General features: G+C 50.9%; 1 protein-coding gene across 3 annotated transcripts in view; it reads right to left on the bottom strand.

Annotated features, from left to right (window-relative positions):
• The window catches only part of LOC123747267 (protein SSUH2 homolog), a 411,115-nt gene that overhangs the window by 122,937 nt on the left and 261,658 nt on the right, over positions 1–26,520 (bottom strand). The window contains exon 1 of one of the 3 annotated variants that reach the window (XM_069319779.1): positions 6,119–6,214. The exons of 1 other annotated variant lie outside the window; for it this stretch is intronic. The gene's annotated coding sequence lies outside the window, so the exon portion shown is untranslated. Of the gene's footprint in view, positions 1–6,094; positions 6,215–26,520 lie in introns of those variants that run through there. One more of the 3 variants, XM_069319778.1, reaches the window with a different exon arrangement.

Genomic DNA, 26,520 nt, shown 5'->3' with positions numbered 1-26,520 from the left:
TCCCCAGGGATGCCGTGTGTAGGCGTTCGGGTCCCGAGGGATGCCGTGTGTAAGCGTTCGGGTCCCGAGGGATGCCGTGTGTAAGCGTTCGGGTCCCGAGGGATGCCGTGTGTAAGCGTTCGGGTCCCAAGGGATGCCGTGTGTAAGCGTTCGGGTCCCAAGGGATGCCGTGTGTAAGCGTTCGGGTCCCGAGGGATGCCGTGTGTAAGCGTTCGGGTCCCCAGGGATCCCGTGTGTAAGCGTTCGGGTCCCGAGGGATCCCGTGTGTAAGCGTTCGGGTCCCCAGGGGGATCCCGTGTGTAAGCGTTCGGGTCCCGAGGGATCCCGTGTGTAAGCGTTCGGGTCCCAAGGGATCCCGTGTGTAAGCGTTCGGGTCCCAAGGGATCCCGTGTGTAAGCGTTCGGGTCCCAAGGGATCCCGTGTGTACACTGTTTCTCATCGATTAATTATTTCGTGTTCTCGGTTGTGTAAGGACCGTTGCTAATGCACTAACGCACATTGTTTGGTAACTACCTGTTGAAAAACGCTGCCAACCTTATCAAACTAAATTTATCACTTAAATGCAACTTATCTCTCACAGACATCCCAGCTTATGTGCGCGCGCACGCACACAGGCAGGCGCACACACACACACACACACACACACACACACACACACACACACACACACACACACACACACACACGCGAAGTCAGACTGGCGGACAGTAACGAGTGGAGTACCTCAAGGATCGGTTCTGGGACCAGTTCTATTTCTAATATATGTTAACGATATGTTTACAGGAGTAGAATCCTATATGTCGATGTTCGCGGATGACGCAAAGTTGATGAGAAAAGTTGTGACAGATGAGGATTGTAGGATCTACTGTGGCTACTGGAGTTCAACACGAGCAAATGTAAAGTTATGGAAATGGGACTGGGTGATAGGAGATCACAGGGACAGTACACAATGAAGGGGAACTGCCTACCTGTGACGACGCGCGAAAGAGACCTGGTGTGGACGTAACACCTAATCTAACTCCTGAGGCACATATAAATAGGATAACGACAGCAGCGTACTCTACACTGGCAAAACTTAGAACATCATTCAGAAACCTAAGTAAAGAGGCATTTAGGGCGTTTTACACTGCCTGCGTGAGGTCAGTCTTAGAGTATGCCACGCCATCATGGAGTCCCCATCTGAAGAGGCACATAAGGAAACTGGAAAAGGTTCAGAAGTTTGCAACGAGACTCCTCCCAGCGTTACGAGGGATGGGGTATGAAGAGCGCTTGAAGGAACCGAGCCTTACGACCCTAGAAAAAAGAAGGGGGAGGGGATATGATAGGAACGTATAAAATACTCAGGGGGATTGACAGAGTGGAAATAGACGAAGTGTTCACACCTAATAGTAACAGAACAAGGGGACATGGGTGGAAGCTGGAAACTCAGATGAGTCACAGAGATATTAGGAAGTTTTCTTTTAGCGTGAGAGTAGTGGAAAAATGGAATGCACTTAAGGAGCAGGTTGTGAAAGCAAATTCTATTCATAATTTTAAAACTAGGCATGATAGGGAAATACGACCACAGTCATTGCTGTAAACAACCGATGCTCGAAAGGCGGGATCCAAGAGTCAATGCTCGATCCTGCAGGCACAAATAGGCGAGTACAAATAGGTGAGTACACACACACACACAATTTATCTTTGTAATGGGTGTAAGAACTTCCTCTTCTTAATTCAGTCACACTCGAAGTAATTACCTTCTCTCTCAAAAAACTTAAGATCTTACAAACATTCTATATCCGCAGACGACTGTTTAAACCCAAGTACAACCAACTGCACAGAACTGTATTAGAGAAATAATTATACAAAGATTATCATAATTAGGTTAAACATCTGGGTGACCTCCACGGTAACACAACTCGCTGTACTACATTCACTTAACATGGCTGTAATTGTCTTGCAAGAATTTCATAACATAAATTGTATATAACTTCGCTTCACAGAATGAAGGTTTCAGAATATATCTGGTATGAGTACCGTCTCGTACAAGTGGAAGCCATCATGACCACACACACACACACACACACACACACACACACACACACACACACACACACCTGCTAAATCAGCACGAAACATGAAATTGAACCAAGCCTCCATCACTGTTGCCAAAATTATATTATTCCATTCAGGTCTGATGGGTAAATCATTGACACTCATTGGCTGAAACGCACCAGTATACATAATGTGTATATATATATATATATATATATATATATATATATATATATATATATATATATATATATATATATATATATATATATATATATATATATATTGTGACGATAATCTCTTTCAAGAGAGATTGAGCCTGCTCTTCCCTCCAAAGTACGTCCCAGTAACAAATAATATAGAAGATATATCCAACAAGTACAACAACAAGTTTTGCCCAGAGAGCAAAACGTATCCAGCCCACCGGCGCACCTGCTTGCCTCCGCCACCGTTAAACCGTCAAACTGCTTGTCCATCGCCTGCCCGTCGCTGATTGGCTGGTGCCCGTCACACCTGCCCCACGACCCTCCACCACGAGCTGATGTCTGAGCTACAGCGACCTAGGGAAGGCAGAATATCCTCGTGCTCCACACAGTTGACACGTCTCATTGGTAGACTAAGCCTTGGCTTACGTGTACTAAGGGAGGTGGCAGCTTGAAGCCAATATTCCTGCATCATTATTTCCTTTGCTATTATTCACTTGTCTTAACGTAACTTTTCATTTGCCAGTGATTATTCTTATTATTTTGTTTGTTGATTTATGTTACATTTTTATGCCCAATTTTATTCATGTTTTGCTTTTCTAACGTAATTAAAATTTCATTGTTAAATTTACTTGTGTTTTGTGTGTGTTCCCATTACCTTACCACAGACGAAAGTTCCAGCTTTTCTCTTTTTTTTTCTTTATGTGACGAGGCCATACCCCTAGCTTTTGAAACAGCCGAACACCAACGCGTTACCGTCACAATATATATAATGTGCATACACTAGTGGGGGGGGGGGGGGGACCAGGTGCTGCTCAGGTGGCAGCGCCATCATTTTCAACTCTCATCATCATCATCACAGCCTTTCGTCTCCACCACCTTCCCCCCCACCCCCTCCACCACCACCACCTTCCCCACCCTTCGATAATGTTCTCCCTATAACCATGGTTACCTAAACACACACACCGTCAATAAAGTGCACAAGACAGACCAACAAATAATAATGTAGACAACAGCATGCTGGATGAGTCTTGGCGAGGATGGTGTCTGGTATTTAGCCAAATTGGAAATTAGTATAATTTGCCAATTCATCACTGCTGTTAAAATTATATTGCTCCATTCAGGTCTAATGGGTAAATTATTGACACTCATTGGCCGAAACGCACCAGTATACAACACGTATGTTTGGTTTAGATCTGACACGTACACGCATACACTAGGAGGGGTACCCGGCGGTGCCCGGGAGCCCCTCCCTCACCCGACCTTCCCTCTCCTCCTCCCCACTTCCCCCCCCTACATAGTCCCTCGTCCCTGTCATGGACTATAACATTAGATAACAATGAAAGTACTGTAATAGATTTAAGGAAATAATTTTTTGCTGATGGCGTAGTCGATAGAGCGACTGTCTCCCCAAGCTGGAGGTCGGAGGTTCGAGGGTCCAAGTGCCCAAGGTGAAGGAAATCTTACATGTACGATAGTGTGGATACACAATACGCAGCCCGTCCTCCAAACAAAGATCCAAAAGTGATTCCATGCACCCGCCAAACCCCCTGTTTATGAATGAAAAGCGGTTTACACACGACTCACAACTGCTGACGTTCGAACATATCCGGAACAAGTGCTTCACTGACGAATTTTGTTCGAACCACAACGCTGTAAATGCTTCACCCACGTACTACAAATACAAATAATCGCCAACAGAACCTAAACACCTAACCTAACCTATCCTATGCCTATTTATACACAATATGCTAATATATTATAATATTAATTTATACTTGAGAAAATTCCCGTTTTGAATGAATAGTATGTTAAAATATATGAATGCGTCTGTGGGGTTGACCGCTGAATGTAATGGACTTGAGTCGAGGACGGGTTGACAATACGGTAGTCGCTTAATTACGTTGGCCATATACTTCAATGCAAACAGCAGCCTTGCAACGATAGTACTCGTCACCAATAACAACCTTGCAACAAAGCGGTTCCGTAATCACCTTGCATACCACGATAATGACGTGTAAATACTTGTTTACTGCCTGGACCTACAACACCCCGCCTTCATCACGCAAGCTCTGCCCTCCACCGTGTTAGGAGTTCACTTGCAAATCACATCCACAATTTTACAGCTGAATCATACTGTACTGGCATCTTGAGATGTTATCTTGAGGTTATCTTGAGATGATTTCGGGGCTTTAAGTGTCCCCGCGACCCGGTCCTCTACCAGGCTTCCACACCCCCAGAAAGCAGCCCGTGACAGCTTCATGAACACGAGTACACTAAGTGGTTAAATAGAGGACAATTATGTGGCTACTGGAGCTATATTATATGAGGAAACAGTACACTGGGTTGGCAAAGTAGGGGGTACTGAGTAGTAATAGGGGGTATATATATTAAGTGGGGAAAATCAGAAACATTCTTCCACTGTTTAAATCCACCATGGAGGACACGTTCGCTAGTTTAGGACCGCTCAAATCCCCTTCCCGCCATCACTTCACTAACAGGGTCGACGGTAGTTTCAGGTCACCACAAACTACCAAGAACCACCAGGAGAAAACGAGCCGTAACTGACGGGAGGCTCCGTCACCAAGACGGCAGCCATCGTCGCTACCAACAGCCGTCAGGTCACCACGACAACATGTGTTCCGTCACCAGGAGAACACCCCGTACTGGAGAACACCCCGTACTGGAGAACACCCCGTACTGGAGAACACACCATATTGGAGAACACCCCCGTACTGGAGAACACACCATATTGGAGAACACCCCCGTACTGGAGAACACCCCGTACTGGAGAACACCCCGTACCGGAGAACACACCATATTGGAGAACACCCCGTATTGGAGAACACCCCGTACTGGAGAACACCCCGTACTGGAGAACACACCATATTGGAGAACACCCCGTATTGGAGAACACCCCGTACTGGAGAACACCCCGTACTGGAGAACACACCATATTGGAGAACACCCCGTATTGGAGAACACCCCGTATTGGAGAACACCCCGTATTGGAGAACACCCCGTATTGGAGAACACCCCGTATTGGAGAACAAAATTCGAGTTACATACCTGATGGGCAGTCACCATCCTCCGCCTCTCACCTGATTGACCCCATCCGACCAGGCTTGACCCGATTCAGCCGACCAGGCTTGACCCGATTCAGCCGACCAGGCTTGACCCGACCCAGCCGACCAGGTTTGACCCGACCCAGCCGACCAGGCTTGACCCGACCCAGCCGAACAGGCTCGACCTGACCCAGCCGACCAGGCTTGACCCGACCCAGCCGACCAGGCTCGACCTGACCCAGCCGACCAGGCTTGACCCGACCCAGCCGACCAGGCTCGACCCGACCCAGCCGACCAGGCTTGACCCGACCCAGCCGACCAGGCTTGACCTAACCCAGCCGACCAGGGTAATTAGTGACCTAACTGTATACAATCGAGTTAACTATTACATTAAAACTATGCACATTATTTCTGGCCCCGAACTATAGGCCTTATAGGCCTAGTGCTGGCGGGTCGACACTGAGACCCCAGCCACCATCAACTGGCAGTAGATTAATCAACTCGCGTTCCTATGTTTCCATCATCAATTGTGCGAGTTGTGTACCAGCTTCGATTACACCGTGAAAATAATGCGACAGGTCACAGGTGGACGGTGACCTTGGTTACTGAGTCACGGTCGCCACTCGCACAGTCCACTTCGGGGTCAAGTTGGGTCAATATTCCCGACCATCAACTTACCCAAAGAAATAATCACCACAGCTCACTTAAACACAAGTGTGTGTTTCCCGCTAACGATCCTAACCCTTCAATTATGTAGCTAAAATATCAACTCATTAAATGTAAACATACATGTGTATATATATCTATTCATACATTTTTTCTTTCGCACATTTGGAATCTAAATTTAGTAATATAGGTCCCGATCGGAGCAGACACGTGCACCCTCACCCACGTCCACACAGCAACTAAGACGGTCCCGTCCTTGCCCGCCACTAGGATACTCACGCGATGACCGCTGACGAAAATTACTAAATTTAAATTTTTTTCTACGCGCTGACGTAGACCACAATCGCATCTTAATGTATTACACGGGCTCTTAGAGCCAGGCAGGAAGAGTTCGAATCTACCAGAACCAAATTTGAAATTAGACTGGCCGTGCAGCGCATGTTTTGGGCTTATGGCTAGCGGCAACTGTCAACCGTGCTTTACTACAGAGCGCCTAGCGTGGGTGAATACGTAAGAATACTCAACCGTTTTTACGCCATGACTCATTTGAACCCAATTTGTTCCTGGTGGCCGTCGCCACGAGGCTCGTGTGTGTTCTCCTACATCAGGGGGAGAAGAGGGGCGAGCCCCACACACACACACACACACACACACACGCACACACACACAGTTAGCTGGAACAGCTGATGCAGCACCTGTACCACCAGCAGACGTGACTTCAATTGTATACAACCTGTTACAAGAACAGGATGTGCTGGCGAGCGCTGGACGCTACATTTGCGCTTCCCGCTGCACTTGCGTGCTGGCGTGCGCTGGACGCTACATTTGCGCTTCCCGCTGCACTTGCGCTGGACGCTGCACTTGGATAAAGACGAGCGCTTCGCGCTAAACTTTATATATTTTCGCTTGTATGAGTACTGCCTGTGGAATTATATTTTTATCGATCCATTTACGGACCTTATTTTCGCTCGTCGTGTGTGGTTAAATCTTCTAGACTGTCTTGACTTAACAGTGATCACTTCCCGCGTGAATTTCAAAACAAGCGGGAAAACCGTTAGTAACTGTTAGGCTTTTCAATTCGTTTCCAGTTCACTTATTTAATTTGATTTTCCTGCTATCTTAAGACCGTAGCGGGGAAGCCTTGGATATTATGTTAATTCGTATCATTGTATTTTGTTACTTGCAATCATTATATAATAAGCCACATCGAGGCTAATGGGAGAATTAGATAATAGAGGATAGGCTTTCCAAACTACAAGCCCTGGAAACACAAACCGAAACTGTCTCTATTTTCCGCTTGTTATAACTTGTAATAAAGTTATTACATCTTGGCTTAACGTGTTTATGGCGTATTAGAACGTTGTTACAACTTGCTATATTGGTTGTTATAACTGGTTATGAGGTGTTAAAACTTGTTCGAACGTTGTACCAACGTCGTAGTTTCCGTGTGTGTTTGGCGGGAGCTCGCTCCCAAACCAAAATTCAACCTCCACCAACCTTCCCCCCCCCCCCACCAAAACTCAACCCGAATTCCCCCCCAACCCCCCTGTACCCCAGACCCCCCTAACCCCCCTCCGGTAATTCCCCAGGCATCTCTTACGCTATTTTAACATGCTTCACGCTTCACTGTTACCACTCCAGCGAGGAAATATATTTTTCCTCCCTGCCTCGTCCTCCTCCCTGCCTCGTCCTCCTCCCTGCCTCGTCCTCCTCCCTGCCTCGTCCTCCTCCCTGCCTCGTCCTCCTCCCTGCCTCGTCCTCCTCCCTGCCTCGTCCTCCTCCCTGCCTCGTCCTCCTCCCTGCCTCGTCCTCCTCCCTGCCTCGTCCTCCTCCCTGCCTCGTCCTCCTCCCTGCCTCGTCCTCCTCCCTGCCTCGTCCTCCTCCCTGCCTCGTCCTCCTCCCTGCGTCGTCCTCCTCCCTGCCTCGTCCTCCTCCCTGCCTCGTCCTCCTCCCTGCGTCCCACGGCGACCGGGGTCCACTTACAGTTAATAATTTGACATGGTAACGATTTTACCGGAAGCATTTTACCAAGGATAATTAATATATTGATTTTATTATTTTTTCTGGTATGATTCGATATTGGAGTCAAACCTTGAGGTGTACTACACCTGGGGACAGAGTACTGAGTACTCTGAGCCTTAGCTTAGCTGTGTATATCTCTCGTCCTACACTGATGTAGGTGGGAGAGGTGAACACTCTGATGATAGTGGGAGAGGTGAACACACACTGATGTAAGTGGAAGAGGTGTACACATTGATGTAAGTGGGAGAGGTGAACACACTGATGTAAGTGGGAGAGGTGAACACACTGCTAGGCATTCTTATGGGCCCCTTTTCCCCCTTGGAGCTCAAAGTGATGTTCCGCCACTTCATTCAACACATTACAGTTCTGTAATATGACCAGACCACCGCGCAAAACTGCACGCAAAACTGCGCGCGAAACTGCACGCTAAATTGCACGCAAAACTACCCGCAAAACTGCCCGCAAAGCTTGCACATCACTGCTGTCAGAGATTCCGTCACAGTATCGCTGGGAGTGAATGATTGATCTCGACGGCCCGTTTCAGTTTATATATTTCTGTTGTGACAAGCGGGTTAGACGCTCAGTCATATTACTTGTTCAGGAGTTGGGTCACCACCTAGTGAAATCATATGGGTGGGTAGCGTAGAGTTTTGTCTCGTGCCATTCTCATATTGGGTGATATGTTAGTTCAAATACATGTATCTCTAGCATATATATGTAAATATATAAGTATATAGGTATATGCATTAGGTACGAATGTATATGTACTCAATTATTCGTACTTGCGGAGCGAGTTTCAGCTGTTGGGCTCCGAGTTTAGCCATTACAAATGTCTCCCGACGCCTATTACTTCCTGTCTTGCTTGTTAAGCTCTATTAAAATCAACCTCGTCTTCAGCTCTTTCCAGTTGATCTCTATTTTCACTCTAAATTATTTTATAAGCAACATGTGTGTGTGTGTGTACTTGTTTAACTGTTCTTGTGGGGGCTGAGCTTCAGCTCTTTGATACCTCCTCTCCCTCTAGGAGGCGGTCGGCCGAGTGGACAGCACACTGGACTTGTGATCCTGTGGTCCCGGGTTCGATCCCGGGCGCCGGCGAGAAACAATGGACAGAGTTTCTTTCACCCAATGCCCCTGTTACCTAGTAGGAAAATAGGTACCTGGGTGTTAGTCAGCTGTCACGGGCTGATTCCTGGGGGGGTGGAGGCCTGGTCGAGGACCGGGCCTCTGGTGGAGGCCTGGCGTGGGGCCTGGCCCCACGCCAGGGGCCCACCCACGCCAGGGCCCACCCGCGCCAGGGCCCACCCACGCCAGGGGCTCACCCACGCCAGGGCCCACCCACGCCAGGGGCTCACCCACGCCAGGGCCACCAACCTCTACACTGCTCTCACCTGGAGACCCGAGTCTAAGAGGACTCCTGCAGGCTCAAACAACATGTAGTGTGCTCAACCTTCTCCGTCGAGTCACGTTTCCCCTCGGCCGCTCACAATTTACAAAGTGGATATGAGGTAAACAGGTCACGAGTCATTACATGAGACAACCGGCTGCAGATAGAACAGAGTTGAGTGCGCACGCACGCAAGCACGCACGCACTGTACGTACGGACGAAGCCTGCAAGATTCTTTCGTTCCTTCTTTACTAAGACGCATCTGGACAAACACCTGGCAAACACACCTGATACCTTGGACCAGGTGTGTCCACACAGGGGAGGGCGCCCACCACTCTTCATTTACTGATAAAACAAAGAGGGTGGTCCTGGGAGAGGCGCCCCCCTCAGACTAGTGGGCCTCCAGGCCTGGGGGAGGGCCAGCAAGCCTGGGGGAGGGCCAGCAAGCCTGGGGGAGGGCCAGCAGGCCTGGGGGAGAGCCAGCAAGCCTGGGGGAGGGCCAGCAAGCCTTGGGGAGGGCCACCAGGCCTGGGGGGAGGGCCAGCAGGCCTGAAGGAGGGCCAGCAGGCCTGGGGGAGGGCCACCAGGCCTGGGGGAGGGCCACCAGGCCTGGGGGAGGGCCACCAGGCCTGGGGGAGGGCCACCAGGCCTGGGGGAGGGCCACCAGGCCTGGGGGAGGGCCACCAGGCCTGGGGCAGGGCCAGCAAGGCGTGTGGTGATGCAGGCGATAACATAGAGAGAACCAACAGTCGTGAGGGATGACTATTATTACCTAAGATGCGTATCGCCGGAAGAACACACTTTATGTGTGTAATGTTTGGGGGGATGGCAGCGGTGAGAGGTGGATGGCAGCGGTGAGGTGGATGGCAGCGGTGAGGTGGATGGCAGGGATATGGAGAAAAGACGAAGGATGGCAGGTGGGCGAAGCCATCCCTCCTAAATCAGATTATGAAAATTTCGAATTTTATTGGAATTTTGTGTGTGAGAGAGAGAGAGAGAGAGAGAGAGAGAGAGAGAGAGAGAGAGAGAGAGAGAGAGAGGATGGGAGCCTAACCCATCTCCCCCCCCCCACAGCTTAATATCCCTCACCTGTCAAGAAAAGAAATAATCATCCACGAGACATTTAATTTTAAGGCGTTTTTTTCTCTCAACGTGAAGGAACGTCTTATTTTTTACCTGCCCAAATGAAAAGCTCAAACCGCGAAATAGTTAAGATATATAACACCAGTCTGACGGTGTCGTGACCTCTGGGGAGACTGGGGCAGGTCATGACCTCTGGGGGAACACTGAGGCAGGTCATGACCTCTGGGGGAACACTGAGGCAGGTCAAGACCTTTGGGGGGACAGTGAGGCAGGTCATGACCTCTGGGGGAACACTGAGGCAGGTCAAGACCTCTGGGGGGACAGTGAGGCAGGTCATGACCTCTGGAGGGACACTGAGGCAGGTCATGACCTCTGGGGGAACACCGAGGCGAGGCAGGTCATGACCTCTGGGGGAACACTGAGGCAGGTCATGACTTCTGGGGGGACACTGAGGCAGGTCATGATCTCTGGGGGGACACTGAGGCAGGTCATGACCTCTGGGGGAACACTGAGGCAGGTCATGACCTCTGGGGGGACACTGAGGCAGGTCATGATCTCTGGGGGGACACTGAGGCAGGTCATGACCTCTGGGGGAACACTGAGGCAGGTCATGACCTCTGGGGGAACACTGAGGCAGGTCAAGACCTCTGGGGGGACAGTGAGGCAGGTCATGACCTCTGGGGGGGACAATGAGGCAGGTTATGACCTCTGGGGGAACACTGAGGCTGGTCATGATCTCTGGGGGGACAGTGAGGCAGGTCATGACCTCTGGGGGGGACAGTGGGGCAGGTCATGACCTCTGGGGGAAACACTGAGGCAGGTCATGACCTCTGGGGGGACACTGGGGGCAGGTCACGACCTCTGGGGAACACCAAGCCAGGTCACGACCTCTAGGGGAACACCAAGCCAGGTCACGACCTCTAGGGGAACACCAAGCCAGGTCATGACTTCTGGGGGAACACCAAGCCAGGTCAAGACCTCTGGGGGGACAGTGAGGCAGGTCATGACCTCTGGGGGGACACTGGGGGCAGGTCACGACCTCTAGGGGAACACCAAGCCAGGTCACGACCTCTGGGAGGAAACAGTGAGCCAGGTGAACCACATCACGACCTCTCACCCACCTAAGAGATGGGTACCAAGGACACCTGCTGGTGGAAGACTCAGGATAAACAAGGCATCACATCCAAAATAACAATCTCAGTTGAGTAATTGGCTGCCTGAAGAAGGGTTACAACACTGTTTCCTGCGGCGTGCACATTCCAATGCTACAAGCGGGGGTGTTAACTAGAAACAAGTGCGGGGAGGCGCACCTGTGCTTACCTGTGGCCCTCAGGGCAGTCTCTGTGGCCCTCAGGGCAGTCTCTGGGGCACTCCGGGCCCTCTTCACCTGTCACCCGTCACACATCTGCCCCTCACCTGCAATCAAGCAATATGATGTTAGAACTCTTTTTCCTGAACTGAATTACGGGCTCACCATAGCCCGTGCTACATGGACACTTTGTTTTGAGTAGCTAAATCTGAAACAACATCTGAACTGAGAGAGAAAGCCTTTCACACACAGCACTGCTCCTGTGACAGGTAAGTCCACTACGGGCTCACCATAGCCCGTGCTACTTGCCCCGCTCCTGTGCCAGGTAAGTCCACTACGGGCTCACCATAGCCCGTGCTACTTGCCCCGCTCCTGTGACAGGTAAGTTCACTATAGGCTCACCATAACCCGTGCTACTTGCCCCGCTCCTGTGACAGGTAAGTTCACTATAGGCTCACCATAGCCCGTGCTACTTGCCCCGCTCCTGTGCCAGGTAAGTTCACTACGGGCTCACCATAGCCCGTGCTACTTGCCCCGCTCCTGTGACAGGTAAGTTCACTATAGGCTCACCATAGCCCGTGCTACTTGCCCCGCTCCTGTGCCAGGTAAGTCCACTACGGGCTCACCATAGCCCGTGCTACTTGCCCCGCTCCTGTGCCAAGTAAGTTACGGGCTCACCATAGCCCGTGCTACTTGCCCCGCTCCTGTGCCAAGTAAGTTACGGGCTCACCATAGCCCGTGCTACTTGCCCCGCTCCTGTGCCAAGTTACGGGCTCACCATAGCCCGTGCTACTTGGAACTTGTTCCGAGTAGCTGAATCTATAACAACAACAACACCTGAACTGAGCACAAACTGTGTTGGCTATTGCTCGGCTTTGACTCTCAGAAACGATTAGCGAAATTTCCAATTTAGGGTTATAAATGGTTTCACACTGACGGAACAATTAGACGAGGAAAAAACTGTAACATTCTTTGTAATAGAAAATTTTAACCGTAGCGTTGATCAGGTTGTGAGAACACAAAAAATAATTGTAATAGTGAAAGTATAACTGATAACAGTTATCCTGTGGTCAAGACACCAGGGGGCCAGATTCACGAAAGCCCTTACGCAAGCACTTACGAACGTGTACATCTTTCATCAATCTTTGACGGCTTTGGTTACATTTATTAAACAGTTTACAAGTATGAAAACTTGCCATTCAACTGTTGTTATTGTTATAAACAGCCTCCTGGTGCTTCGGAGCTCATTAACTGTTTAATAATTGGAAACAGAGCCGCCAAAGATTGAGAAAAGATGTACAGGTTCGTAAGTGCTTGCATAAGTGCTTTCGTGAATCTGACCCCTGAAGTGTTGACCCACGGAGCACATCTAGACCGAGTGCCTAGAGTGTCTAAGCGTCATGTTTACACTCTAGGAGATATTGTTTACTCGAATGAATTCAAGGGGGGGGGGAAGAGTGAAATATTGACACATAAGAGTTTTAGAATTAATATTTTTGTCTCAAGTATCATAATTCAGAACCAACCATGGACAATATTGTACTTAATGATACCCAACAACTATCCTCTTATGTTAGAAATTAAATGCAAAGAGGAAGTTCGCCACGAAATGGAGAAATTTTTGTAATAAGAAAGACTTGTTAGGCTACAAGATAACCAGGCGGTGATTATGGATCACCACGACAGGGCCTCGTACCTGTACAAGGAACAAGACGGTGAACACAAGTACCAGGACAAGGAGAACAAACTTGACAAACAAGGACTCTAATAAACAGAGTCACATTCCTAATGGTTCTGTCAGATGTATCGAACCTGGGACAGAACCTCTGATATATAGAGTGAGGACTAAATGAGTGGGACCTCCAATAAAGACTAAAAACAGGTGGGACTCCCAGTAAAGACTAAACAGATGGGACTTCCACTAATGATGAGGTAAAACTCACCTAAAGAACCAGTTATCAATAGCAGTATCAGACCTAGATACAGATTACTCTAAATCTTACATATTCTAGCAAGTTAGTTTTTTTTAACAAGAACCATTTAAAATAAACCAAACTAGTATTTTGTTATAATTATTGTTTTACCTTAATTGGTGTGAGTGTTTAGCAAGAAAATATGAAAAACTCATTTGTTTGGTCTCACTGTAAAGTGAATCGAGTTAATTACATTTTTCTTATTAATAAAAAAAAGCATGGATATTGAGTTTTAATTTAGAGCTGGTGACATTTTCTCCAGGAAGGAATAAAGAAAGATTGGAGAGTAACCGCTCAAACCTGCAGCTTTGAGCTCCACAACTCTTCACAAACCTGCAGCTTTGAGCTCCACAACTCTTCACAAACCTGCAGCTTTGAGCTCCACAACTCTTCACAAACCTGCAGCTTTGAGCTCCACAACTCTTCACAAACCTGCAGTTTTGAGCTCCACAACTCTTCAGAAACCTGCAGCTTTGAGCTCCATAACTCTACACAAACCTGCAGCTTTGAGCTCCACAAATCTACACAAACCTGCAGCTTTGAGCTCCACAACTCTACACAAACCTGCAGCTTTGAGCTCCACAAAGCTACACAAACCTGCAGCTTTGAGCTCCACAACTCTTCACAAACCTGCAGCTTTGAGCTCCACACACCAGCAGCTTTGAGCTCCACAACTCTTCACAAACCTGCAGCTTCAGAAATCCTGAACACTGTCCCCTTAAATTACATTAGTTTCTCTACTTACACTTTACATACCACCTTGTATGTACTCAATCCGATAATGTTTATGACTTTCAAAGTAAAATAAAACAAATGAACAAAAACAGTGATTGGCAACTCTCCCGATATGTGCTGGGCCGTCGACTTAACAATTAAAGAAAACATTGACTTGTTTGACTTCGAATCGATACAACTTGAAATGTTGCTTAAGCAAGGGGATTGTTCACGGCCAAACACCGCCGCGGTCAAACACCACCACGGCCAAACACCGCCGCGGCCAAACACCGCCGCGGCCAAACACCGCCGCGGCCAAACACCGCCACAGAGCAGCGGTCATTGAACCACTTCAGCGGAGAGAGACAATGATGGCCGGCCTGGCAGGCGTTGAAAATATTCAAATGAGCAGCACTCTGCTGGTCCGGTTACTGGTCTGACCTGATTACTCTCACCCCTCCCCCCTCCTGGACCCCCACCCCCCCCTCCTGGACCCCCACCCCACCCTCAACCCTCCTCCTGGAGCCCCACCCCTCCTCCTGGACCCCCACCCCGTCCTCCTGGCCCCCCACCCCACCCTCACCCCACATCCTGGACCCCCACACCCCTCCTCCTGGACCCCCACCCCGTCCTCCTGGCCCCCCACCCCACCCTCACCCCACATCCTGGACCCCTACAACCCCCCTCCTCCCACAACCTCCTGAACCACTATGAACTCTCACCCCCAGCCTAACAACCTCGTGGACGCCCAGAACCCATCTAACAACTGCCACAATCCCACCCCCCCCCTTTCCCTAAGCTCCCCCTCCAACACCTGTCACCTTCACGTATTTGGTCAGTTGTATATTCATGATGTTAGCCGGTGTTAACACGCCTCGAATCATCAACGTATGTGATGAGTCCCATATTCATCCTTGTAGCCGGTCGAGCCGGTCGACCGAGCGGACAGTACACTGGACTTGTGATCCTGTGGTCCCGGGTTCGATCCCGAGCGCCGGTGAGAAACAATGGGCAGATTTTCTTTCACCTTATGCCCCCTGTTACCTAGCAGTAAAATAGGTACCTGGGTGTTAGTCAGCTGTCACGGGCTGCTTCCTGGGGGTGGAGGCCTGGTCGAGGACCGGGCCGCGGGGACACTAAAGCCAAGAAATCATCTCAAGATAAGCAGGCGATGAGTCACAATAACGTGGCTGAAGTATGTTGACCAGACCACACACTAGAAATTGAAGGGACGACGACGTTTCGGTCCGTCCTGGACCATTCTATTTTCACAATCGACTTGAGAATGGTCCAGGACGGACCGAAACGTCGTCGTCCCTTCAATTTCTAGTGTGTGGTCTGGTCAACACAATCTCAAGATAACCTCAAGATTGCATGGGACTCATCCTCACCCCACAACTAGCATGAAGGACTGCCAGGGAATGCCATATATGTATTTTTAAACATACAGATATATACATATCAAAATACATATTAAGTCAAAGAAGATGGCACCAAGTGAGAGGTCTACGTCCGTTAATGGTGTTCTGCAGGTCACGTGATCTAGAGTAACCAATAGGCGACCTATAATGGAACACGAGACGGGTTTTGATTGGTCTACAGCACGTCAGTACGTCACGAGGTGGGGAGGGGTGCAGGGGATCCCAGCAGCAACGACCCTGGGGTCATGGCAGCGACGACCCTGGGGTCATGGCAGCGACGACCCTGGGGTCATGGCAGCGACGACCCTGGGGTCATGGCAGCGACGACCCTGGGATCATGGCAGCGACGACCCTGGGGTCCCAGCAGCGACGACCCTGGGGTCCCAGCAGCGATAACCCCGAGGTCCCACCAGCGATGACCCCGGGGTCCCAGCAGCGACGACCCCAGGGTCCCAGCAGCGACGACCCTGGGGTCCCACCAGTGACGACCCTGGGGTCCCAGCAGCTGCGACCCCAGGGTCCCAGCAGCGACGATCCCAGGGTCCCAGCAGCGACGACCCTGGGGTCCCACCAGCGACGACCCCGGGGTCCCAGCAGCGACGACCCTGGGGTCCCACCAGCAGCGACGACCCTGGGGTCCCACCAGCGACGACCCTGGGGTCCCAGCAGCGACGACCCCGGGGTCCCAGCAGCGACGACCCTGGGGTCCCACCAGCAGCGACGACCCTGGGGTCCCACCAGCGACGACCCCGGGGTCCCACCAGCGACGACCCCGGGGTCCCAGCAGCGACGACCCCGGGGTCCCAGCAGAAACGACCCCGGGGTCCCAGCAGAAACGACCCCGGGGTCCCAGCAGCGACGACCCCGGGGTCCCACCAACGACGACCCCGGGGTCCCACCAGCGACGACCCCGGGGTCCCACCAGCGACGACCCCGGGGTTCCACCAGCGACGACCCCGGGGTCCCACCAGCGACGACCCCTGGGTCCCAGCAGAAACGACCCCGGGGTCCCAGCAGACCAGACCAGCGACGGTATAGGTAAGACATAGGACACATATAGGCTATAGCAGTCTATGTGTCCCATGTTCTGTAATATATCAAGATGGAGAGAGTGTTCGTACACACATTAATGCTCGGCTCAACATGCATGTTGTTCGGGCCGAGGTGACGTTGCCTCAGTCGCAACACGCTTGTATGAGAGCGCATTGTGACAACTCGAAGCACAATTGATTTATTGAAGGACAAAGTGAGATTAGAGATATTCGCCCGGGATAAATTATTAATTTATATCAGAAACATTTTGTGATATATATTTTTACTCGTGAATGGTGATAACTCTCCTCGGTTATCATTGTTTGTTATTGTGTTATCATTAATGTTCACAATAGTGTTTAATGATCAATATATGCTACTAATACATAAGTATATGTTTAATAATAAGAAATACAATTAATTTTCTCTGGGACAGGCAGCCAGCGTATACATACATGTTAGATGTATATTGAGGTCCCCCCTTAAGGTCGAACCCCTGACCCCCCCCCCAGGATAGAACCCCACAACAAGCTGATTAACTCCTGTGTACCTGTTTACAGCTAGGTGAACAGATGCATTAGGTGATAGGAATCTCTCCCGCCAGGGATTCCAACCTGGAATTGCATATTGCGAGTCGGTAACAAGCCCGACTGTACTACGGCGAGTACATTACTTAGGAATTACAGAGTAGCTACAGAACTACTTTCTAAATTAAACTAAGAGGCGCAAGGTATCCCATCCTTATATATTTATATCTAAATAAATAAAATGTCAATGTTCGTTTGTTCAAAATCTTTAAATTTCAGAAAGTTCTTCACCGATTGCTTTGAAATTTTGACACAATGTTTCGTTCGAATACGCCCGTGTTTTTATATACCTACTATATAGATGTCACACACCTGTGACAGGTAACAACTATACTTTTTTTGAAAAACTGGGGTTTTCATGTGAGGGAATGGTGGGGAGGATGAGGGGACGGGGGAGAGGGGAATGGTGGGGAGGACGAAGGGACCAGGGAGTTGGGGATGTTGTAAAGGACGAGGGGACGACGAGGGGACAGGAAAGGGGGGAGAGGATGAGGGGACGGGGGAGGAGGAAATGGTTGGGGGAGGACGATGGGATGGGGAGGGGGTATGTTCGAGGGGATGGGGGAGGGGAAAATGATAGGGAGAACTTGGGACGGGAGAGGGTCGGGAGTTGTAGAGTCAACAAACCAGACAATCTCTATACCTCCACAGACACTGGAACAACAATAAATATTCTATACCCACAAACATTGTGAAATTTAACATATTAGAAACGCGCGCTTTCTCTTTTCTTTCTTTTCCACTTAACCAAACTGAGCCACAGCAACGCGTGGCCGGGTACTCATTATTAATATTATTATACATATTCCACACACGACCTCAAGAGAATATGTGGTATAATGGGATCAAACAGTCCAGGATTCCACGTACTTAGTATGTCCAACAACGAGAACACATCCTGGACACAGAGCCTCGACACATTTTATGTTGGAAACTTGGATGCTTAGACCCCTTGAAGCTACCATTTCTTGGGTTATCTTGAGATGATTTCGGGGCTTTTTAGTGTCCCCGCGGCCCGGTCCTCGACCAGGCCTCCACCTCCAGGAAGCAGCCCGTAGCAGCTGACTAACACCCAGGTATCTATTTTACTGCTAGGTAACAGGGGGCATAGGATGAAAGAAACTCTGCTCATTGTTTCTCGCCGGTGCCTGGGATCGAACCCAGGACCACAGGATCACAAGTCCAGCGTGCTGTCCGCTCGGCAGACCGGCTCCCTAAGTCGTCCTTGGACGACTCTCAATCACAGATTTCCTTCACTAGCCAAAAATGGGCTGAAAATTAGCCAGCAATCCACAAATCTGAAAATAACAGGATCTGAAGACGTTTCGGTCCGTCCTGATCCATTATCAAGTCCTGTGATGACGGACCGAAATGTCGTCAATTCATTCGTTTTTAAATTTGTGGGTTGTTTAAACATCCATGTTTATAGCAACGCCTCAGTGGCTACCCGCCAAACACACACGGAAACTACGACGTTGGTACAACGTTCGAACAAGTTTTAACACCTAAACAGTTATAACAACCAATATAGCAAGTTGTAACAACGTTCTAATACGTCATAAACACGTTAAGCCAAGATGTAACAACTTTATTACAAGTTGTAACAAGCGAGACAGTTTCGGTTTGTGTTTCCAGGGTATTCTCCAGGTGGCGTCGGGGCGTCCTGATCTTGGGTGACGACGATGGACCAAACAAAACAGTTTATGGAGGGTTCCCCACTCTCACCATAGTGCTGTGGAGGGGGGTGGGGGAGCCTGTGGGAGAGGAGAGTGTAGCCGGCTGGTCGCGGCGGTAATCAGCATTTCTCACTCGCCTGAATTCTATTAAAAGTGTACATAAGCGGCCCCTGAATAACGAAGGGATTCTGTTACCGTCCGCGAAGAATCAAGCAAGCTCACGCGCACATTATACAATTAAGACTTATGATGAGTCCCAGATTAAAAGTTTTATCTAAACGAGCTGCAAAGCAATCATGGCAATCGTTAAAAACATGCAATATTCCCCACTCCTAGGGGTTATGAGTAGCCCCCTAGTAGTGGGGAACTGCAGGTTATGAGTAGCCCCCTAGTAGTGGGGAACTGCAGGTTATGAGTAGCCCCCTAGTAGTGGGGAACTGCAGGTTATGAGCAGCCCCCTAGTAGTGGGGAACTGCAGGTTATGAGCAGCCCCCTAGTAGTGGGGAACTGCAGGTTATGAGCAGCCCCCTAGTAGTGGGGTACTGCAGGTTATGAGCAGCCCCCTAGTAGTGGGGAACTGTAGGCTATGAGTAGCCCCCTAGTAGTGGGGTACTGCAGGCTATGAGCAGCCCCCTAGTAGTGGGGAACTGCAGGCTATGAGCAGCCCCCTAGTAGTGTGGAACTGCAGGTTATGAGCAGCCCCCTAGTAGTGTGGAACTGCAGGTTATGAGCAGCCCCCTAGTAGTGTGGAACTGCAGGCTATGAGTAGCCCCCTAGTAGTGTGGAACTGCAGACTATGGTAGCACTAGAAGTGGTAACTTGAGACTATCGTGGACGACACCTCACCACAGCTGTGGAACAAGGCACTTTCTTAACACCGCATCAAGACCACATTCATCATCATGGTTGAATGTAATGGGAAGAGAACTAATGAGGAACTATGAGGCAGTCTTAAGCCCCAATAACTCCTCGTTTAGCGCGACTCCCCACGACCACGGGCATCCAAGTCTCTCACTGCTTTACAAGGAAGCTCCTGAACAAGCTGTTACCCATGCAGCAAGCCTGCCTTACTGCGTGGCTATATATTAAGCAGCCTGTGGCGTGTTATCCCCTGGGGGCTCACGAGCCTAGAACGAGGGCTCTCGTTACGCCAGCCACCATCTCCCTCCTCGCCCGGTTACCGAGCTCGTCCCATCTATCTCCCAATGCCAGTAATTATCCCGCTTATTACTGTACTTAAGCGCAATATTTTCACCGCTAATATTTATGTTAGGACTTTTGCGCCCGCGGTTCACAAAATGATTTTTTTTAAAAACCTTTAGATTACAGACTCCTCAAGGTGATCTTAGCTAAGATCAAGGTGATCTTAGCTAAGATCAAGGTGATCTTAGGCTTGGGTACAGCGGCCGGAGGGGCGTCGACTGTACCGGGTTCCAGGGAGCTGAGGCATGAAGCTGGCCTGGGAGCTGAGGCATGAAGCTGGCCTGGGAGCTGAGGCATGAAGCTGGCCTGGGAGCTGAGGCATGAAGCTGGCCTGGGAGCTGAGGCATGAAGCTGGCCTGGGAGCTGAGGCATGAAGCTGGCCTGGGAGCTCATGGAAGCTCTAGTGTATAACACCACACAATATATTACAAAACTAATATAACTACTATAATCCTTCTACTTCTATAATCCTACTATTACTCCTATAATCCAAAAATGTTATATTTCCTGACCATTCAACATATTAAATGGGCTTATAAGGAGGCTATTAATGGTTTATTAAGGTCACCAAAGTAACTGATTGACCCACTATCAAGTATACTTTAATCATAGATATGGATATTCGGCGCCGTGGAAAAGGGAAGGGGGGTGACCTGCTGCATGGGTAACAGCTTCTTCCCCGTTTCAACCTACCTTGGCTTTGCGAACTGGAGAGGACTCCAGTTCGTGACCCCACAAACAAGCGTGACCCCACAAACAAGCGTGACCCCACAAACAAGCGTGACCCCACAAACAAGCGTGGCCCCACAAACAGTCCGGTTGAACAAATGGTATTTTTAACAAAGGCTCCCAAGTAAAGACCAACAAAATAACAGGGTTTAAACGTGGTAATGAACAGTGTTCTCTGACTCAGCTCACGCAAGTTGTGCTTAGTGGCCGTCCTCACGCTCACGCACGCACGCACAACCGCCCCTCTCCTGCCACTGGTGTTCAACACCCACACACACCTGCCACTGGTGTTCAACACCCCACACACACCTTCCATTGGTGTTCAACACCCACACACACCTGCCATTGGTGTTCAACACCCACACACACACCTGCCATTGGTGTTCAACACCCCCACACACACCTGCCATTGGTGTTCAACACCCCCACACACACCTGCCATTGGTGTTCAACACCCACACACACCTGCCACTGGTGTTCAACACCCACACACACCTCCCACTGGTGTTCAACACCCACACACACACCTGCCACTGGTGTTCAACACCCACACACACCTCCCACTGGTGTTCAACACCTCCCACTGGTGTTCAACACCTCCCACTGGTGTTCAACACCTCCCACTGGTGTTCAACACCTCCCACTGGTGTTCAACACCTCCCACTGGTGTTCAACACCTCCCACTGGTGTTCAACACCTCCCACTGGTGTTCAACACCTCCCACTGGTGTTCAACACCTCCCACTGGTGTTCAACACCTCCCACTGGTGTTCAACACCTCCCACTGGTGTTCAACACCTCCCACTGGTGTTCAACACCTCCCACTGGTGTTCAACACCCTACACACACCTCCCACTGGTGTTCAACACCTCCCACTGGTGTTCAACACCTCCCACTGGTGTTCAACACCTCCCACTGGTGTTCAACACCTCCCACTGGTGTTCAATACCTGCCACTGGTGTTCAACACCTCCCACTGGTGTTCAACACCTCCCACTGGTGTTCAACACCTCCCACTGGTGTTCAATACCTGCCACTGGTGTTCAACACCTCCCACTGGTGTTCAACACCTCACACTGGTGTTCAACACCTCCCACTGGTGTTCAACACCTCCCACTGGTGTTCAATACCTCCCACTGGTGTTCAACACCTCCCACTGGTGTTCAATACCTGCCACTGGTGTTCAACACCTCCCACTGGTGTTCAATACCTGCCACTGGTGTTCAACACCTCCCACTGGTGTTCAACACCTCCCACTGGTGTTCAATACCTCCCACTGGTGTTCAACACCTCCCACTGGTGTTCAATACCTGCCACTGGTGTTCAACACCTCCCACTGTTGTTCAACACCTCCCACTGGTGTTCAACACCTGCCACTGGTGTTCAACACCTCCCACTGGTGTTCAACACCTCCCACTGGTGTTCAACACCTCCCACTGGTGTTCAACACCTCCCACTGGTGTTCAATACCTGCCACTGGTGTTCAACACCTCCCACTGGTGTTCAACACCTCCCACTGGTGTTCAACACCTCCCACTGGTGTTCGTTCATTGTGGTTCGTCTCTATCACAGAGATCAGTTTCATCCGTTAAAATAATGTGTGAAAGAATGGATGTCTTCCGTGGTAGGCGCGCGGGGGAAGAGGAAGGGGCTAGGGGAGAATGAGGGGGGAAGGAGAAATAGGGGAGAGGTCGGAAGGGGAGGGGTGTGGTGTGGGAGGGGGAGGAGTGTTCTGGTGGAACTGACCTCTCCCACAAGACTTCTGCCAGGCAGACATTTCTCAGAGATCGACTTGTGCTTAATGTGACCTCAAGGTGGGGAAGGGAGGGAGAGAGAGAGAGAGAGAGAGAGAGAGAGAGAGAGAGAGAGAGAGAGAGAGAGAGAGAGAGAGAGAGAGAGAGAGAGAGAGAGAGAGAGAGAGAGACAGAGACAGACAGAGAGGGAGCGAGAGCGAGAGAGAGAGAGAGAGAGAGAGAGAGAGAGAGAGAGAGAGAGAGAGAGAGAGAGAGAGAGAGAGAGAGAGAGAGAGAGAGAGAGAGAGAGAGAGAGAGACAGACAGACAGAAGAGTTCTGGGTGGTTCATTCAACGCCAATTACAGCTTCATCAAAACTAGCCTGGAGTCCCTTAATGACTAAACTAACGACCCCCTCCCGCTCATCACTCTCCTAAAATATGTCCACGGAGCTCCTTGAGGGCAGAGCAAACTGGGTAATTACTCCCGTAAAGCGTCGGGAAGTTAGCCAGCGTGTCTAAGGAGGAGAGAGACGGGCTGATGACCTCCTCAGGGAGACCACTCAGCCAGTGCCTCACCTGCCGTCACCCAGGACACACGCACGCTGCTCCTGCATCATCATACCGTTAATATCACAGCTTCTACTCCCTGGCACTTCCTGGCAATACTTGACACTTCCTGGTACATCCTGGTATTTCCTGGCACTCCCTGGCAGTCTCTGGCACTCCCTGACACTCCCTGGCCCTCCCTGATACTCCCTGACACTCCCTGGCACTCCCTGACACTCCCTGGCACTCCCTGACACTCTCTGGCACTCCCCGGCACTCCCTGACACTCCCTGGCACTCCCTGACACTCCCTGGCACTCCCTGACACTCTCTGGCACTCCCCGGCACTCCCTGACACTCCCTGACACTCCCTGACACTCCCTGGCACTCCCTGACACTCCCTGGCACTCCCTGGCACTCCCTGGCACTCCCTGACTCTCCCTGACACTCCCTGACACTCTCTGGCACTCCCTAGCACTCCCTGACACTCCCTGACACTCTCTGGCACTCCCTGACATTCCCTGACACTCCCTAGCACTCCCTGTCACTCCCTGACACTCCCTGGCACTCCCTGACACTCCCTGACACTCTCTGGCACTCCCTGACATTCCCTGACACTCCCTGGCACTCCCTGACACTCCATGGCACTCCCTGACACTCCCTGGCACTTCCTGGCACTCCCTGACACTCCCTGACACTCTCTGGCACTCCCTGACATTCCCTGACACTCCCTAGCACTCCCTGGCACTCCCTGACACTCCCTGGCACTCCCTGACGGTCCCTGACACTCCCTGGCACTCCTCACACCAGCACCGCCTCTGGTGGCATCGAGAACGACTTTGTTCATTCTCTGCAATACTGTTAAACTACTTGCTATTAAAGGTGAATTTGCCTTGGGTTGAGCAGGCAAGCTGGCCTCTCCGCCACCAGGCACGCGGGACAGGTCAGCACATCACGCGATTGCGTCTAAATTGCCCGAACCTAACCTGACCCAGGACTCACACACAGAAAACAGGACATCTCGTCAATTTTGCGAGTCGCTATGATTTTTAATACATCTTATTTTTGAAGTTCGGGATACTTACGTTAAAATACAGTGTTGTATGTGATTGTATTTTGACGTTAATATCTAGAGGACTGGCTGTCCCTCCAGCCCGCACTCACTGGGGGAGACCACCACTGGCGGACAGTCAACCACTGGCGGACAGTCCACCACTGGAAGACAGTCCACCACTGGAAGACAGTCCACCACTGGAAGACAGTCCACCACTAGAAGACAGACCACCACTGGAAGACAGTCCACCACTGGAGGACAGACCACCACTGGAAGACAGACCACCACTGGCGGACAGACCACCACTGGAAGACAGTCCACCACTGGCGGACAGTCCACCACTGGAAGACAGTCCACCACTGGCGGACAGTCCACCACTGGAAGACAGTCCACCACTGGCGGAGAACAGCTAACAGCAACCCCAAATATCACAATAATATTAACACTACAAATTACTATTAACTACAAGAGCGTAATTTAACCACGGGCTCACCGGCCTCTCCACCGTTATTTTGACCATTACGTTTTAACCATTATTCCTGCCTCTCTTATTTGGGTTAATTACCCGCCTGATGAACTGTTTGCTCATTAGTCGCTTCTCAGTATGAACGGAAAATATCCATGTAAAAATATATCTATACGAATTTCTTCCTGTTTGGCAGCGAGTTGGCGACGGTGCGTGGAGCAGCGGGGGCGGCGTTGACGCCAGGCAGCGGGGGCGGCGTTGACGCCAGGCAGCGGGGGGCGGCGTTGACGCCAGGCAGCGTGGCGGCGTTGACGCCAGGCAGCGGGGGCGGCGTTGACGCCAGGCAGCGGGGGCGGTGTTGACGCCAGGCAGCGGGGGCGGCGTTGACGCCAGGCAGCGGGTGTCAACACCGCCAGGCAGGCCACATTGATCATTATTTTGGCAATAGAGACCCTGAGGTCGTGTTCCTATACGCAGTTCTGGTGACTATGACGATGCCTCTACCTACGGTCTGACGGGTGAGGGTACGCGAGGGTAATGAGGGGTCTGGGGGACGAGGGGAAGGGTGACGGTAGGGAGAGAGGGGAGAGGAGGGGGAGGGGAGGGTCATGGGAGAGGTATTGAGGAATACGAAAGTAGGGAAGAGAATCTATAACTAAATGGAAATAGGGTGAGGCAGGTTGGGTTATGTAAGAGCGACCCTTCCTCACCAGCTGGCCCTCACATGGTGGCACTCACTGCCTCACCCTCCCAAGCTGGCCTCACATGGTGGCACTCACTGCCTCACCCTCACCAGCTGACCCTCACAAGGTGGCACTCACTGCCTCACCCTCACCAGCTGGCCCTCACATGGTGGCACTCACTGCCTCACCCTCCCAAGCTGGCCCTCACATGGTGGCACTCACTGCCTCACCCTCACCAGCTGGCCTCACAAGGTGGCACTCAATGCCTCACCCTCACCAGCTGGCCCTCACATGGTGGCACTCACTGCCTCACCCTCACCAGCTGGCCTCATACATCACTTGACTTTCACACAGGGGCAAGATGAATGATATATAATGAGGTGTTGCAGGCCAGTGCCACATGAGATAGCGTGCTAAGTCCACTCACAGTCTGCCATCCCTCGCCTCTGTCCCCCCTCCCTCACCCCATCCCCTTCAACCCCCCCCTCAACCCCTCCTTCAACACCCTCCGCCCCAACCCCTCCCCACTCATCCACACCCTTCCCCAAGTTCCATACACTCGACAGGAGAAATTTGCAAGTTTATGTCCCTAATGTGATCCAAAGTTTGTTTACACGTCCTGCCAGCTGCCCCTCTATCGTCCCCTCCCCTCCCCTTCCCCCCTCCTCCCCTTCCCTCCATCGCCCCCTCCCCTCCCCTTCCGCCCCCTCCCCTTCCCTTCCCCCCCTCCAGAGCCCCCTCTTCCCCTCTCACTTTCACCCTCTCCCCCTCCCACCAAACGTACTCAAGGCGGGGGAAGGCGCCCCCCTTGACAAGCTCACCACTGCATTAAATCACCACAGTGGGGCACTGGATCAATAAACACCCCCATGATGCTTGCTGCTTAAATGGCACTCGTTCGAGGCCGTCACCACGTTACCCTAAAGAGTGAC

This window comes from Procambarus clarkii, chromosome 94 (assembly GCF_040958095.1).
Source record: "Procambarus clarkii isolate CNS0578487 chromosome 94, FALCON_Pclarkii_2.0, whole genome shotgun sequence".
Classification (NCBI taxonomy): Eukaryota; Metazoa; Arthropoda; class Malacostraca; order Decapoda; family Cambaridae; genus Procambarus; species Procambarus clarkii.
This window is presented reverse-complemented; position numbering and strand designations above follow the sequence as displayed.